The sequence below is a fragment of the Pipistrellus hanaki genome (genome assembly GCF_964339955.1).
Source record: "Pipistrellus hanaki genome assembly, chromosome: 5".
Classification (NCBI taxonomy): domain Eukaryota; kingdom Metazoa; phylum Chordata; class Mammalia; order Chiroptera; family Vespertilionidae; genus Pipistrellus; species Pipistrellus hanaki.
The window spans coordinates 99,532,726-99,547,176 of record NC_140507.1 but is presented as its reverse complement, the minus strand read 5'-3'; the positions used below and the strand labels follow the sequence as shown (position 1 = coordinate 99,547,176).

General features: G+C 41.9%; 1 long non-coding RNA gene across 1 annotated transcript; it reads right to left on the bottom strand.

Moving 5' to 3' along the window:
* Window positions 1-7,182: 7,182 nt before the first annotated feature.
* LOC311622335 lies at window positions 7,183-11,948 on the bottom strand. The gene is made up of 2 exons (XR_014794977.1): window positions 11,344-11,948; window positions 7,183-8,607 (listed from the first exon to the last, which is right to left on the bottom strand). It is a non-coding gene; the product is annotated as an uncharacterized lncRNA (long non-coding RNA).
* Between the last annotated feature and the right edge of the window lie 2,503 nt (window positions 11,949-14,451).

Here is a 14,451-nt window from a genome sequence, read left to right as displayed (position 1 = left end):
TCCAGATGCATTTTTGGAGAGTTCTTTCTAAGTCTGTAAAATATGCTGTTGGTGTTTTAATGGGGTGCGTTGAATCTATGGATTGCTTTGGGTAGTATGGACATTTTAATGATGTTGATCCTACCAACCCATGAACATAGTATGTTCTTCCATCTGTTTACATCTTTCTCTATCTCTTTTTTTCAGTGTCCTGTAGTTTTCCATGTATAGGTCTTTTACCTCCTTAGTTAAGTTTATTCCTAGGTATCTTAATTTTTTTTTTGGTGGTGCAATGGTAAATGGAATTGTTTTTTTAGTCTCAATTTGTGATTTAGCCTCTGGGTGGCAGTGTTTCTGGGTTGACTTCCAGGGCTCTAAAGCCTCTGTACCTTTTTTTTTTTTTCTTTTTCTTTTTTTTCTTTTTTTTTCTTTCTCTGTGACACTAAACTGATCTGTGGAGGCTGGGGGGCAAGTCCTAGCCGACTGCACTCCCCTGTAATTTGCTGGCTATCCCTCCGCATCAAATCAAAACATGTTGCTCTTTATATATCCCCCCTATTAGGAGCCCGTTCCACAATCACGGGACACACCAGCCCAGCAGCCCAGGACTTCTCCTTGTAAACACCGCCCCAGTCCTCCAGCTTTTGTGAGGCGTGCGTGGGCTTCTGTCTTCCGCCACGGGGACTCTCCCTATCCTCATGAAATGTGACCTTTTCATTGTGGAGTGGAGCGCTCCTTTGAGTTCAAGTGTTCATGCCACCTGGGACCAGTGTTCTGGGGCTCACAGCTGCTTGGCGGTTGCTGTGGCTGTGGATATTCAGGCCTATGACAAGATCCACTTTTCCTTTAAAAATGGTGAGATTTCCCCATCCAAGTCCGTAGGTAGTTCTGGGAGGGGACCCAGTCTAGCCATGGGTGCTTCCCTATTAGGGGAACCCCAATCAGGAGTCCCCTGCCTTCTCCTGGAGTTCACCTATCCCTTAGCTTGCTAACAAACACTCCCAGCACGACCTCAGCTGCTCTCTCTTTCTGCTTTGGGACAAGGCTCAGAACCTGTCCATCTATTCTTCTGCCATTTTGTGTCCTTTTTATAAAGGAAGCATTTTGTACACTGCTGAATGTCCTTGAAATAGAGAAAATGCACATTGAACCAGTCATCGAAACCACTAGAATGCTCTAAAACACATGTGTCAAACACAAGGCCCGTGGGCCAAATCCAGCCCGCCAGGCCTTGCAATGTGGCCCGCACCGCGCTGTCATCACTGCACTCCGCTGTCAGTTTATGACATTGTCAGTTTATGACTGTTCAGTAAACCATTCGGCCCGCGATTTAGGCTGGATTTTAGATTTTGGCCCCTTCTCTGATTGAGTTCGACACCCCTACTCTAAAAGTAGGAATAAATTTCACACAAGTGAATATACAATAGCTTCTGAACTCAAAGCCAAGTGCAGAAAACTGTTTGTACAATGAGAGAAAGTCCGTTAAGGATAGCAGAAAGCCAATTAATTTCAAGACATTGCAAGAATGATTAGGAATACAGTAAAAAATAGCAGTAAATTGAAGGGAATAGAGTATATGTGGAAGAGACTTCTCAATGACAGGATATAGTGCAAAAAGGGTTTTGTATAATACAGAAAATCTGGGAAATAGAGCAAATACACATTGATCCACTCTTTGAAACTTCTACTATTCACTGCAAAGTAGCATTGAAACTGTAAAACATAACTCATAGACAATGTACATAGTTTCTCAATTACAGAGAAGAGTGTAGAAATGTGTTTGTACATATTGGGGAAGTCCCATGAGTAGAGGAGAGGGCCAATTATAGGACCATGCAAGAAATCACTAATAATTCAGAGGAAAGTTCTGTAAACAGAACAGAATTGTCAAGTGTAAAGTAAATCTCAATGTCATATATAGTAGAGAAAGCATTTTGTACACTACAGAATATCCTTGAAATAGAGCAAATGCAAATTAAACCAGTCTTTGAAACCACTAGAATGCACTGACAAGTAGCATAGTTGGTTGACAAGTAAATATAGCCTCTCAAGTTCAGAAAAGAGTGTAGAAAGGTATTTGTACATTGTGGGGAAGTCCCATAAGTAGAGAAGAAGGACAATTATAGGACATTGCAAGAAACCACTAAGAAAGGAGTTTGTTCAATGGGGGTAGGTCCGGTAAGGAGAGCAGAAAGCCAGTTGCAGCACATTGAAGGAAATAATAGGAATTCAGAGCAATATGTAAGTATTTTGGACACAATAGTTGGAGAATATGTGGAAAAGACTTCTCAGTGTCATCCCATAGTGTAGAAAGGGTTTCTTATAGGTAGAAAAATCCTTGAAATAGAGCAAATGCACATTAAACCTGTCTTTCACTCCTATAGTATTCACTGACAAGTAGCATTAAATTGTAAGTCTTCGGAGGCAAGTGAATATAGACTGTCCAGTTCAGAGAAGAGTGTAGAAAGATGTTTGTACATTGTGGGGATGTCTCATAAATAGAGAAGAAGTCCAGTTACAGGACACAGCAAATATCTACTAATAATTCAAAGGAAATATCAGCAAAAACATCTCAAAGTCAATATAAAGTATAGAAAGTGTTTTGTACACTGTAGAATATCTTTGAAATAGAGCAAATGCACATCAAACAAGTCTTTGAAATCAATAGAATGCTCTGAAAACTAGCATTAAAATATCAGGAATACTGTGTGACAAGTGTACACAGCTTCTCAACTTCAGAGCCATGTGCAGAAAGGAGGTCATTCAATGGGGTAAGTCCAGTAACGAGAGTAGAAAGCCACTGGCATAACATTGCAAGATATAATAGGAAGATAGCAGTATGTTGGACACAATAGTTGGAGTACAAGTGGAAAGGTTTCTCAATGTAAGCAGATAGTGTATTATAGAAAGGGATTCTTATAAGTAGATAAATTCTTGAAATAGTGTCATTTTACCTCAAACCAGTCTCTCACACCTATAGTATTCACTGACAAGTAGCATTAAACTAAAACATAAGACACAAGTGAATATAAACTCTCTGGCTCAGAGAAAAGTGTGGAAAGGTGTTTGTACAACTGTGGGGAAGTATATAGAATATAAAGCGTTTTGTAAACTGCAGAATACTTTTGAAAATAGAGCATATGCACATTAAACCAGTCTTTTAAACCACGAGAATTCACTGACAAGTAGCATTAAACAGAAAAACATAGTTATGAGGCAAGTGAATATAGAATCTCAAGTTTAGAGAAGTGTTGAAATGTGTTTATACATTGTGTTGAAGACCCATGGGTAGATTAGAAGACCAATTATAGGACACTGCAAGAAACCACTAATAATTCAGAGAAAATATCAGTAAAAAAACAGAATTGTCAGAAAACTGGAGACTTAAATATCTCCATGTCAGAATATAGTATAGAAATGGTATTCTGTTCTGCAGAATATACTTGAATTAGACAATGTACCCTGGCCCAAACAATTACCACCTGAGCACTTGAGTCAGACCATGTGGCCACTCCCACTTGGTGACATCAGCACTTTCAGTTTAAATGCTTAACCAAACTTCTTTGAAAAAGGCCAATTGATTGGCACTGAAATATATATGTAATCTGTAACCAACATGCCTCTTTGATCTTTCAACATGTTTTCCCTGTCATTAAACAATGTGTTAATGATGTTAAGGTGCTTTGTTGATGTACTCGTCCTGTTTCAACCATGTTCTTAGACATTACCCTACATTGTCACTGTTATTTTCCAGTTTGATTCATCTTTCACAGTGGTCCAAGATCATTCATTGTAAATTCCAAGTGTTTATTCATTCTGACTGGAATAGTAAATGGAAACATTATCACACTCACTTCTCAGCACTTTGAACAACATTTCCCACTGACAAAATTGTGTTGATTAAATATTAGAGTCATTTGAACATGTATTCTATGTATGAACCACTATTCTAAATTTTGTCTTAGTCTGTCCCTATGTGTCTCAGTGTAACACTTAGTTATGTCCATTGAATGAAGTTCATTCATTGTGAATTCCAAAAGATAATACACCATAATCCTAACCTGAACTCTAACCCTAAACCAAAACCTAGTCTAAACCTGCCCCTAACCTGAGCCTGACCTCTATCCCTAACCCAAATCCTAACCCTAATCCTAGACCTAACCATAAAACTAGCTCTAACCCTAACCCTAATTCTAGACCTAACCATGGTGACATCAGCATTCACAGCATGTCCCCTGGCACCAACAATTACCACATGAGCACTGGAGCCAGACCTTGTGGCCCCTCCCACTTGGTGGTGTCAGCACTTCCGATTTAAATACTTAACCAAACTTTTTTCAAAAACACCCACAGATTGGCTATGAAATATATATCTAATCAGCACTGAACTTGTCTTTCTGATCTTTGAACATTATTCCATGTCATTAAACAATTTATTAATGATATTAAGGCTATTTGTTGATGTATTCGTCCTGCTTCTAGCACATTCTTAGACATTACCCTAGGTTATCACTGTTATTTTCCAGACTTTGATTCATGTTTCACAGTGGCTCAAGATCATTCATTGTGAATTCCAAGTGTTTATTCACGGTGATGGGAATAATAAATGGAAAAATTACCACAATCACTTCTCAGCAATTTGAACAAGATTTCCCAGTGACAATATTGAGTTTTTAGATATTAAAGCCATTTAAACATGTATTCTCACATATGAAGCACATTTCTAAATATTGTCATAGTCTGCCCATGTGTGTTTAAGTGTAACACTCAATTATGTCCATTGATTGAAGCTCCTTCACTGTGAATTCCAAATGTTAATTCACCATAACTCTAAACTGAACCCTAACTCTTAACCAAAACCTAGTCTTAACCAACACTCTGAACTGAACCTGACTTTAGCCCTAACCCAAATCCTAATGCTAATCCTAAACCTAACCCTGGTGACATCAGCACTTCCAATATGTCCCCTGGCACAAAAAATTACCACCTGAGCTCTTGAGCCAGACTACGTGGTTCCTCCCACTTGGTGACATCAGCACTTCCAGTTTAAATGCTTAACCAAACTTCTATAAAAAACGCCAACTGATTGTACTAAAATATATATGTAATCAGTAACCAATGTGCCTCTCTGATCTTTCAACATGTTTCCCCTGTCACTAAACAATGTGTTAACGATATTAAGGCTATTTGTTAATGTATTCCTCCCATTTCCAACACATTCTTAGACATTACCCTAGGTTATGATTGTTATTTTCCAGAGTTTGATTCATCTTTCACAGTGGTTCAAGATCATTTATTGTGAATTCCAAGTGTTTATTCATTCTGACTGGAATAATAAATGGAAATATTATCAAACTCACTTCTCAGCAATTTAAACAAGATTTTCCAGTGACAAAATTGTGTTGTTTAGATATTAGAGTCGTTTGATCACGTATTCTCATGTATGAAGCACATTTCTAAATATTGTCTTAGTGTGTTCATGTATGTGTCAGTGTAACACTCAATTATGTCCATTGATTGAAGCTCATTCATTGTGAATTCCAACAGTTAATGCTCTATAACCCTATCCTGAACCCTTACTCTTAACCTCAAAATAGCCTGAACCCTGACCCTACCTGAGCCTGATCTCTAGCTCTAACTCAAATCCTTACCTTAATCCTTGATCTAACCCTAACGTTAACCCTAACCCTAACCCTAATCCTAGAACTAACCTTGGTGACATTAGCACTCTCAGCATATCCCCTGGCCCAAACAATTACCACCTGATTACTTGAGCCAGACCTCCTGGCTCCTCCCACTTGGTGACGTCAGCAATTCCAGTTTAAACTCTTAATATTCTTTCAAAAATGCCAACTGATTGGCACTGAAATTTATATGTAATCAGTATCCAACTTGCCTCTCTGATATTTGAACATGATTTCCCTGTCATTAGATAACGTGTTAAAGATATTAAGGCTCTTTGTTGATGTATTCCTCCTATTTTAAGCAGGTTCTTAGACATTACTCTAGGTTATGATTGTTATTTTCCAGAGTTTGATTCATTCATCTTTTACAGTTGTTCAAGATCATTCATTTTGAATTCGAAGCATTTATTCATTCTGACTGGAATAATAAATGGAAACATTGTCACACTAACTTTTTGCCATTTGAATAAGATTTCCCAGTGTAAAAATTGTGTTGTTTAGATATTAGAGCCATTTGATCACATATTCTCATGTATTAAGCATATTTCTAAATATTGTCTTAGTATGTCCATGTTTGCGTCAATGTAACACTCACTTACGTCCATTGATTGAAGCTCATTCATTGTGAATTCCAAATGTTAATATACCATAACCTTAACCTGACTCCTAACTCTTAACATAAACCTAGTCTAAACAATGACTCTAGGGGGCAGAGCTTGAAGATGGCGACCGAACAGACGGACTTGTTCTGACTCCGGTCCCAGAACAGAAAAAAGCAGCGTCTGAGTTGCTCAGGGAAAGTTGATTGGCAGCTGAGGGACAGCGGAAATCTCAAGGAGGGTAAGAAAAGGTCCGCTGGACAGGATTTCCTGACCAACTGGCCAGCACTGTGGCCGCCGCCACTGCTCTCCCGGAGCTCCGGGCTTGGAGAGAAGGCTGAGCCATCTTACCAGAAAAGGAAGAGCTTCTCTGAAGCCTGGAAAAACCCACAGCGTCGGAGACCATCGAGTAGCTGAGACAGCCCAATTGGCGCATACACTTAGTTTCAAGGGAGTTCTTCAGTCACCCACGGAAAGGTCAGAGTTTGCGGGGAAAATTTGAGGGATCTGGGTCCCGTGGCGCAGGCAGTGACGGTAGGGGCTGAGCTCAGACAAGGCCCCGCCCCCCACTATAGCCGCCAGCGCAGTGCTGCTGCCTGCACTGAGCTGCGCCTAAAGAAGGCTGCAGCGAGAATTCTGCCTGGGACACCCAGTGCTGGGTTTGGCATAATCTGGGACTTTTTTAAAAAACGCCAGGGGACACGGGACAGATTGTTAAGAATCGCGGCTGTCCCGACAAGGGCGGATCATCTGGAAACCTTGGCGCCTGACCCCCTTCACCTCCTTGCTTCTGAAAACTAGGGAAGGACTGCTCAGTTGGGCTTATCCGGGGAAATTGCAAGGTGCCGGAACCTGCCGGCTGATCGACCAGATAACCTGAATGAGGGGGTGAGGCTGAGAAAGAAAGACAAGAGACAGGATGGGGTTGGGAGGACTGCAGCTCAAGACTGCAGCAACTTTATTAGTTGCAAGCGTACATTTATGAGGCTTTTCTGGGCATTTCTCCAAGTGCCCCTTTCCCAGGACAAGGCCGCTCGTCAGCCCCTCAAGACATTCTTGGAAGAGATACATCTGGTTAGATATCATTGAGAACAGCCTAGCTGAGAACATCCAGATAAGTCGTGCATCACGCGCACTCTCTCACAATGGGGCTATGGTCTGCCCTGTCCTAACACGCACAAGCAGTTCTGACTAAAGCTGATAATGTCCTTCTGCTAGAGCAAGCACAGGGGGGGGACGCGAGGTGCTAGCCGTGCCAGCCCCCGTGAGAGGTCAGCACCGGCCTGTTTACCAGGCTGGGGTGCTAGGCTCAGCAGGCCCCTGGAGGTCCAGGGCAGCACCTGGGAGCGGGGAGTCAAGCCCCTGGCTCCCCACATCTCCCCCCTTTTTATTAATTAATGCTAAACTCTATGCATAACTTCTAAGTTTCTGGGCTTGGAGAGCAAATGCAGTTTATGCATTGCTATCTTAAGAGCTGCGACATCTCTAGCCAGCAGTCGGATAGCAAAAGGGAGCAGCAGCATTCCTAATGAAACTATCCCTGCCAAGCTCAGGAGGGCCCCCATCCCATGTTGCCAATCGCTCAGCGAGGGGAAACGGGCTTGAAATCCTTCAACCATTTGTCTGGCCACTTCGGCTATGGAAGTATCCAGCTGGGGGGCCTGTCGCAGAGCAAGTATATCTTGATGTAGCTCTAACAGGTCAAGGGAAGTATTCTCATTATGCCAGATACCAGCTAGGTGCCTTTTTATCTTGTCCCACAAGCAACATAAACAGAAACTTACATATAGCCCTTAGGCAGGAAATAACAGAAACTTGTAGATTCTGCTTCAGCTAACAAAATCTCAACTAAAGGTTAGAGCAATTAAGGTTTTTGACCAGCCTTCCTGGCTTCCTGTCAATATCTCTTTTTCAGTGGAACTGATTTGGTTTCCAGCATCTCCCCCGTTTTCTTTCCTTAAAAAATTTTGCATATGTAGACTAGAAATAAACAAAAAATGAAACAAGCAATGCTGAGAGTCAAATGAAATCAGTCTGCAGTAAGTTTCCTTCTGGGCCAACAGTTTTTGAATCCCAGATTCAATGTCAAACAGTTTTTTTAAGTCCAAATTTTAATGTCCAACAGTTCTGAGTCCATGTCAGCAATGGTGGAAAAATAGTGGCAATGCAGGTCCGACCTCTGGTTTGGTCCTGGACAACCTGCAGCGACGCACATCTGCCGACTGCTAGTATGGCAAGGCGTCGTCAGCATCTTCCATCTCTGGTCTGTTTTTCCTCCTGTCTTCATGGCTCGAGCATTCCTGCTAATTCCTCTGTTGCAGGAACCCACATGGTCTTGGAGTTTTCTGAAAATATACAAACATATCTCGACCAAAATTAATAAAGGAATCTTTTTCTATAAATTTTACTTGGGATACTTTTAATTTTTTGCCCAAACAATTTTTCTTTGACTTATTGTGGTACTATGTGTGTTTTTCATGGCTGTCTTACTGTTATCATTACAAATGAAAATTGGTTTTCAAAAGAAGAAAAATTTTTCTAGATGTAATTTACTTACAGGACATTTTTTCTTACATGGTATTTTCCACTATCCCCCTTTTTTCTATTTAATTATTAGGAGGCTTTTGGAAAAAATTTTTATAATGCTGTTTTGATAACTTAAATTTTAATTTTTTGTACAAAAACTATGACTGCTTCAGGGTTTATTGTATGTTAAACAATTTTACCATGAAATGGACTACCAATAGAAATTTTGGTTAATACTTTAGGAACAGCCTGTTGTACAATTAAATTTTCTTGAATATTAACTCACTTCATTTAGCCAATTTAAATTAATCTGAAAACGTGACTATTTTACTATCAAATTTAATACTTCAACAACAATTTTAGTTTACTCTGTAAATATTAATGGAAAAGATTATATGCATCCTTGAGAAAGCCCTGAGCACTCGTAGATTTAGGCTGGATTTAGATGTAGGACAGTCGCCATCAGCCACTTCTCTGTTGCCTGGGTTTCAATAAGAGCCGTGCCAAGTCTCTTGTTTGTAGCTGGGTCTCAATCTGAGCTGGACCAAATCTGTTTGTTGCCTGGTCCCAATCTGAGCTGGGCATGGGAAGCGTGAAGCAGCCATGGGGCAGGAGACATCCCTCAAAAGGGCGAGTGTTCAAGCCCCTACAGCGTTGGGGGGGTGAGGATCTGTGCCCCACCTCTGTTGGCCCCCAAGTTCTCTCCTGATGGCCCTCTGCGGCTGTGCCTGTCTTAGGTTGTCCCTCCCTTGAGGAATCTTACCCGTCATTGGCTAACCAGCCATCCTCCGGGGCCAAGCAGGGTGATGTGAGGTTCAGTTCTGTCTCCTTGGTAGCCTATGCCCCTATGGCCTCCATGCCCAGTACTGCCTTGGGATCCCCTCGCCTGCTGGCGGGGCCCCGGCATTGATCACATATCTTGGGGAACCCAGGTTTCTTCTCCAGGGAGGTCCCAGCTCACGCCATTGGGCGAGAGACGGATCCATGGTACCAGCCACCACGAGGCTTTAACCTCAGCATGAATTGAAAACTCAAGCAACAGCTGTGGGCAATTGGATTGTGACAAGAGGGTCCCTCTTTGCAAATAAGGCAAGAAAGGCCAATATAGAATGCTCAAGTGCCTTTCCAGTGAGGCTTTCCACACAGTGGAAGGGATTAAATCCTTTCATGTCCTTTTAAATTGCTTGGAGGAAGTTTATAGCCATTTAAATGCAAAATATCACATTCCTCAGCTTACTGGGAGAGTGGTTTTCCTTATTGGATCTCTACATGTCTCCCTTCTCCCAAATCCTCCTTGCTCTGGGGGAAGTTTCAGCAACAATTCTGGCCACACATGTTTTCATGCTTAAAAGATAAAGACAGGTCTTAAATTTTTTCTTTCTTTTTTGCTTTCTGAAGTAATAACTAGCACCCAATTTGGCCAAGATTTGCATTTCCCTGTGAGTTCTCTTATAATTTTTAAACAAGGCATTAAGTAGTCTTATTGCAAGTAATCTTAATGTGGGAGAGCAGATAGCCCTTCCCTCTTCAGCTGCCTGGAGGGGGGACAGCATCACTGGCCTAGCCTGCACCTTCCCCCATCCGGGATCATTCTTTTGTCCTGGCCCCGCTTGAGCCATAGCAACCATTAGCCTTTCCTCTTCCTTTAACACCTTCACCTTCTGAGCATACCCTGGTCTCTCATCCTCAGTACCGGATTCTGCCTCTGTGCTCTCCTCTACAGACTCTATCCCTGAACTCGCCGAGCTCGCCCCTCGGTCGTGACGGCTTCTTCTAGAGCGGGGGGCCCTACCTCTGGAGCTGGAGCTTGCCCTGCTCTCCTTGCCCTTTTTCTTCCCGCTTTTTTCCCCTGAACCTTCTTCCAGCTCCACTAACGGGGGTCCCTCCAGCCCGGCCATCTGCGAGGGCGTGGGCGTTGGCGCTCGAGCAAGGATGTTTTTCTGCGCTTGCTGTACCGTAGTTTGCAGTGCTTCCTGCAGCTGCCTAGTAAGCTGCTCCACTGCCTTCTGCATAGGATTTTCCTTTGTCCCTGCTTCCTCAGACAGCATGATCAAATCCTTTTCTCTCTTATACCGGGCAGCAGCCTCCTCTAAGTCCTGGGCGTTCTTAGGATCTAACTCTTCCCCAGCGGCCGACCCCACCACCGGAGCAGGTGGGGCGGTAGGGACAACCGGAGCCGGGGGAGTTCCCTGCGCAGCCAGCTTCTCCTTAATCTTAAGCTCCTCATGCCGGGGGTCTAAACAATCCCTCACCAGAGCCCAAAGAGAGAACGTCTCCACCGGTACCTTCTGAGGACCGTGCGCCTGATAATACCCCTGAATTCTTTCCCCAACCTTTGTCCATGTTTCTATACTGACCGTTCCCTCCTCAGGGAACCACGGACACACTTCCTCCACGAACTGCAAAAAAGCTTGCAGCTGTGCGGTGCTCACCTTCATGCCCCTAGAACGGAGCATAGCTTTAAGAACTTGTGCGAACAGCATTTTGCTATTCCCTTGCCCCATGATTTCTTACTCCCAACAATCGCGCTTAGCCGCTCCCCGAATTCTCCTTACCTTTTCAAGCGTGCAGCTGCTCCCGAGCGGCGGCCTCTACCGTTCTCCCAGGTTTTCAGGTCCCTAGTCGGGCGCCACCTGCCGGAACCTGCCGGCTGATCGACCAGATAACCTGAATGAGGGGGTGAGGCTGAGAAAGAAAGACAAGAGACAGGATGGGGTTGGGAGGACTGCAGCTCAAGACTGCAGCAACTTTATTAGTTGCAAGCGTACATTTATGAGGCTTTTCTGGGCATTTCTCCAAGTGCCCCTTTCCCAGGACAAGGCCGCTCGTCAGCCCCTCAAGACATTCTTGGAAGAGATACATCTGGTTAGATATCATTGAGAACAGCCTAGCTGAGAACATCCAGATAAGTCGTGCATCACGCGCACTCTCTAACAATGGGCTATGGTCTGCCCTGTCCTAACACGCACAAGCAGCTCTGACTAATAGCTGATAATATCCTTCTGCTAAAGCAAGCACAGGGGGGGGACGCGAGGTGCTAGCCGTGCCAGCCCCCGTGAGAGGTCAGCACCGGCCTGTTTCCCAGGCTGGGGTGCTAGGCTCAGCAGGCCCCTGGAGGTCCAGGGCAGCACCTGGGAGCGGGGAGTCAAGCCCCTGGCTCCCCACAGCAAGGGAAAATTGCCTTCCTGGAAACAAGGGATCGGAGCTTTAGAAATAGTCTGGGAGCCAGTTGGCACTCTGCCAGCTAGAGCCATAGAGAAAGAAGGCCAGAGCAACCAAAAGGACTGGGAGGTCAAACCGGAAACACTGACACCTAAGAATTGAATTACAAACTGCTTTTTTCCTTTCTTTTTCTTTTTTCTTTTCTTTTTCTTTTTCTTTTTCTTTTTCTTTTTCTTTTTCTTTTTCTTCTTTTTTCTTTTTATTAATCAAAAATAAATGGGCACAAATAACTAAGATATAGCCTACTTAAAATTAAGGATTACCTTACAAAACTGAGGTGCAGTGGAATGCTGGGAACTGCAAGTCTGTCTGCTCCGTGAATCAGGCGTGCCAAATACAATAACAGAGGAAGTGAATGACCACTCACTACTGGTCATTTTTATGCTAATTTTGCCATTCTTTATTTTATTTTCAGCTTTTAATCTTTTATTTAATTTTCATTTTTTTCATCTTTTACTTAAGAAACAAATTTTTTTTTTCTTTTTTCTTTACTTGATTTTACCTTTTCAATTATTACATTTTTCAATCTCTTTCATCATTATTACTACTGCTATTTTGCAATTTTTGTTTCTTTTTCCTTTTTTTTTCTTCCCCCTCTCCACTACCCTTTTATTTTTTCTTTATTTTACATTGGGAGTAACCTTCATTCTATTTTAATCTCTATTATATCATCATTCAACCCTTTCTCAACTTGACCTTTACACCCTCACTCTCATACTAAACTTTACCCTTTTAGTCTCCGGTTTATCCTATCCCTTGCCTGCTTTAGTTTTTCCTCTATTCTTTCTGCATACCCCCTGCTAAAGCTCTCACTATACCTATAGACCTAAGTTCCAACCCCTGACCCAAGTGTATAAATATCACTCTCTGCACTATATTAACTAGTTAAAAAAAAAAGGTTCTCCTCTCTATCCTTTTCTCAATGTTTGTGTGAAGGTTGATTATTGTGAATTTTTATGCTTTTTAGTGAAATTGTTATGCTTATACCTGTGTTGTTATTGTTGCTTTGTATTTTTTAAAAAAATCCTCTGTTTTTGTTTGTTTCTTGTACTTCTGTATATCATAGCCTTACTTAATAATAGTGGATATTGTAGTTTGTATTGATCTCCAAGTATTGTTACTGGCATTGGCTGGGTTCAGTGGTTGTTCTATGGCAATTTTCTCCACAGATATATAGTTTGTTTCCCATTTCTCTTTTAGTTTCCTTCTTCTCTCTTTCTCTCTCTCTCTCTCTCTCTCTCTCTCTCTCTCTCTCTATCTCTCTCTCTCTCTCTCTCTCTCTCTCTCTCTTCTTTTTTCCGTTTTCCAACTTCATTTTGTCATTACCTTTTTCCTTCTTTTTCTATCTCTTTATCCCTCTTTTTTTTTATCTTATTTACTTATTTTATTTATTATTTTTTTAATTTTTCTTTATTTTATTTTTACCTTTCTTCCTTCTCTCCTATCCCCCAATTTGCCTTTCTCTAGTGGTCACCTTTGTTGGAGGTTATTAATATTGTAAATACATTCCTGTTAAGTGCCTCTTGTGTTGTACCTGGTAGTGTTGTAGTTTGTACCTTTAAATCAACGCAGGGGAAGAAACACCACATAACCAGACATCCTGAAAAGAGAGGCCATGGGGAGACAAAGAAATAGCCCGCACATGAAAGAAAAGCAGGCATCACCAGAAAAGGAAGTAAAGGAGTCAGAGGCAAGCAGCCTACCAGAGCAAGAATTCAGAATAATGATCATAGGATGGCTAAAAAAAAAGGAAGAGAAATTTGACAATAACCAAGAAGAAATGAGGAAGAACCATGAGGAATTGAAGAAGAGCCATGAAAAACTGAAGAAGAACCAAGAGGAATTGAAGAAGAAATGAAAAATGACATCACTACCATGAAGAACTCAATAGAAAGCATCAAGAGTAGACTAGATGAAGCCGAGGACCACATCAGTGAGCTAGAAGACAAGATGGAAAAAAAATACCCAATTAGAGCAGCTTCTAGAAAAAAAGATTAAAAAGCAGGAGGAGAGCCTACGGGAGCTTTAGGACAATACAAAACAAAATAATATTCGAATAATTGGGGTTCCAGAAGGAAAGGAAACTGAGGTAGACGTGGAAAAAGTATTTCAAGAAATAATGACAGAAAACTTTCCTGAGATAGAGAAGAAAAAACCCACACAAATCCAAGATGCTCGCAGAGTCCCAAGCAAAATAAATCCCAGAAAACAGACGCCAAGGCACATTATAATTAAATTGGCTAACAACAACGACAAAGTAAGAATCTTAAAAGCAGCCAGAGAGAGACAGAAAGTGACATACAAAGGAACCCCCATCAGACAAGCAACTGATTTCTCAACAGAAACATATCAGGCCAGAAGGGAATGGGATGAAATATACAAAGTCATGCAAAAAAAGGGTCTGAATCCAAGAATACTGTACCCAGCAAGGCTATCAAGCA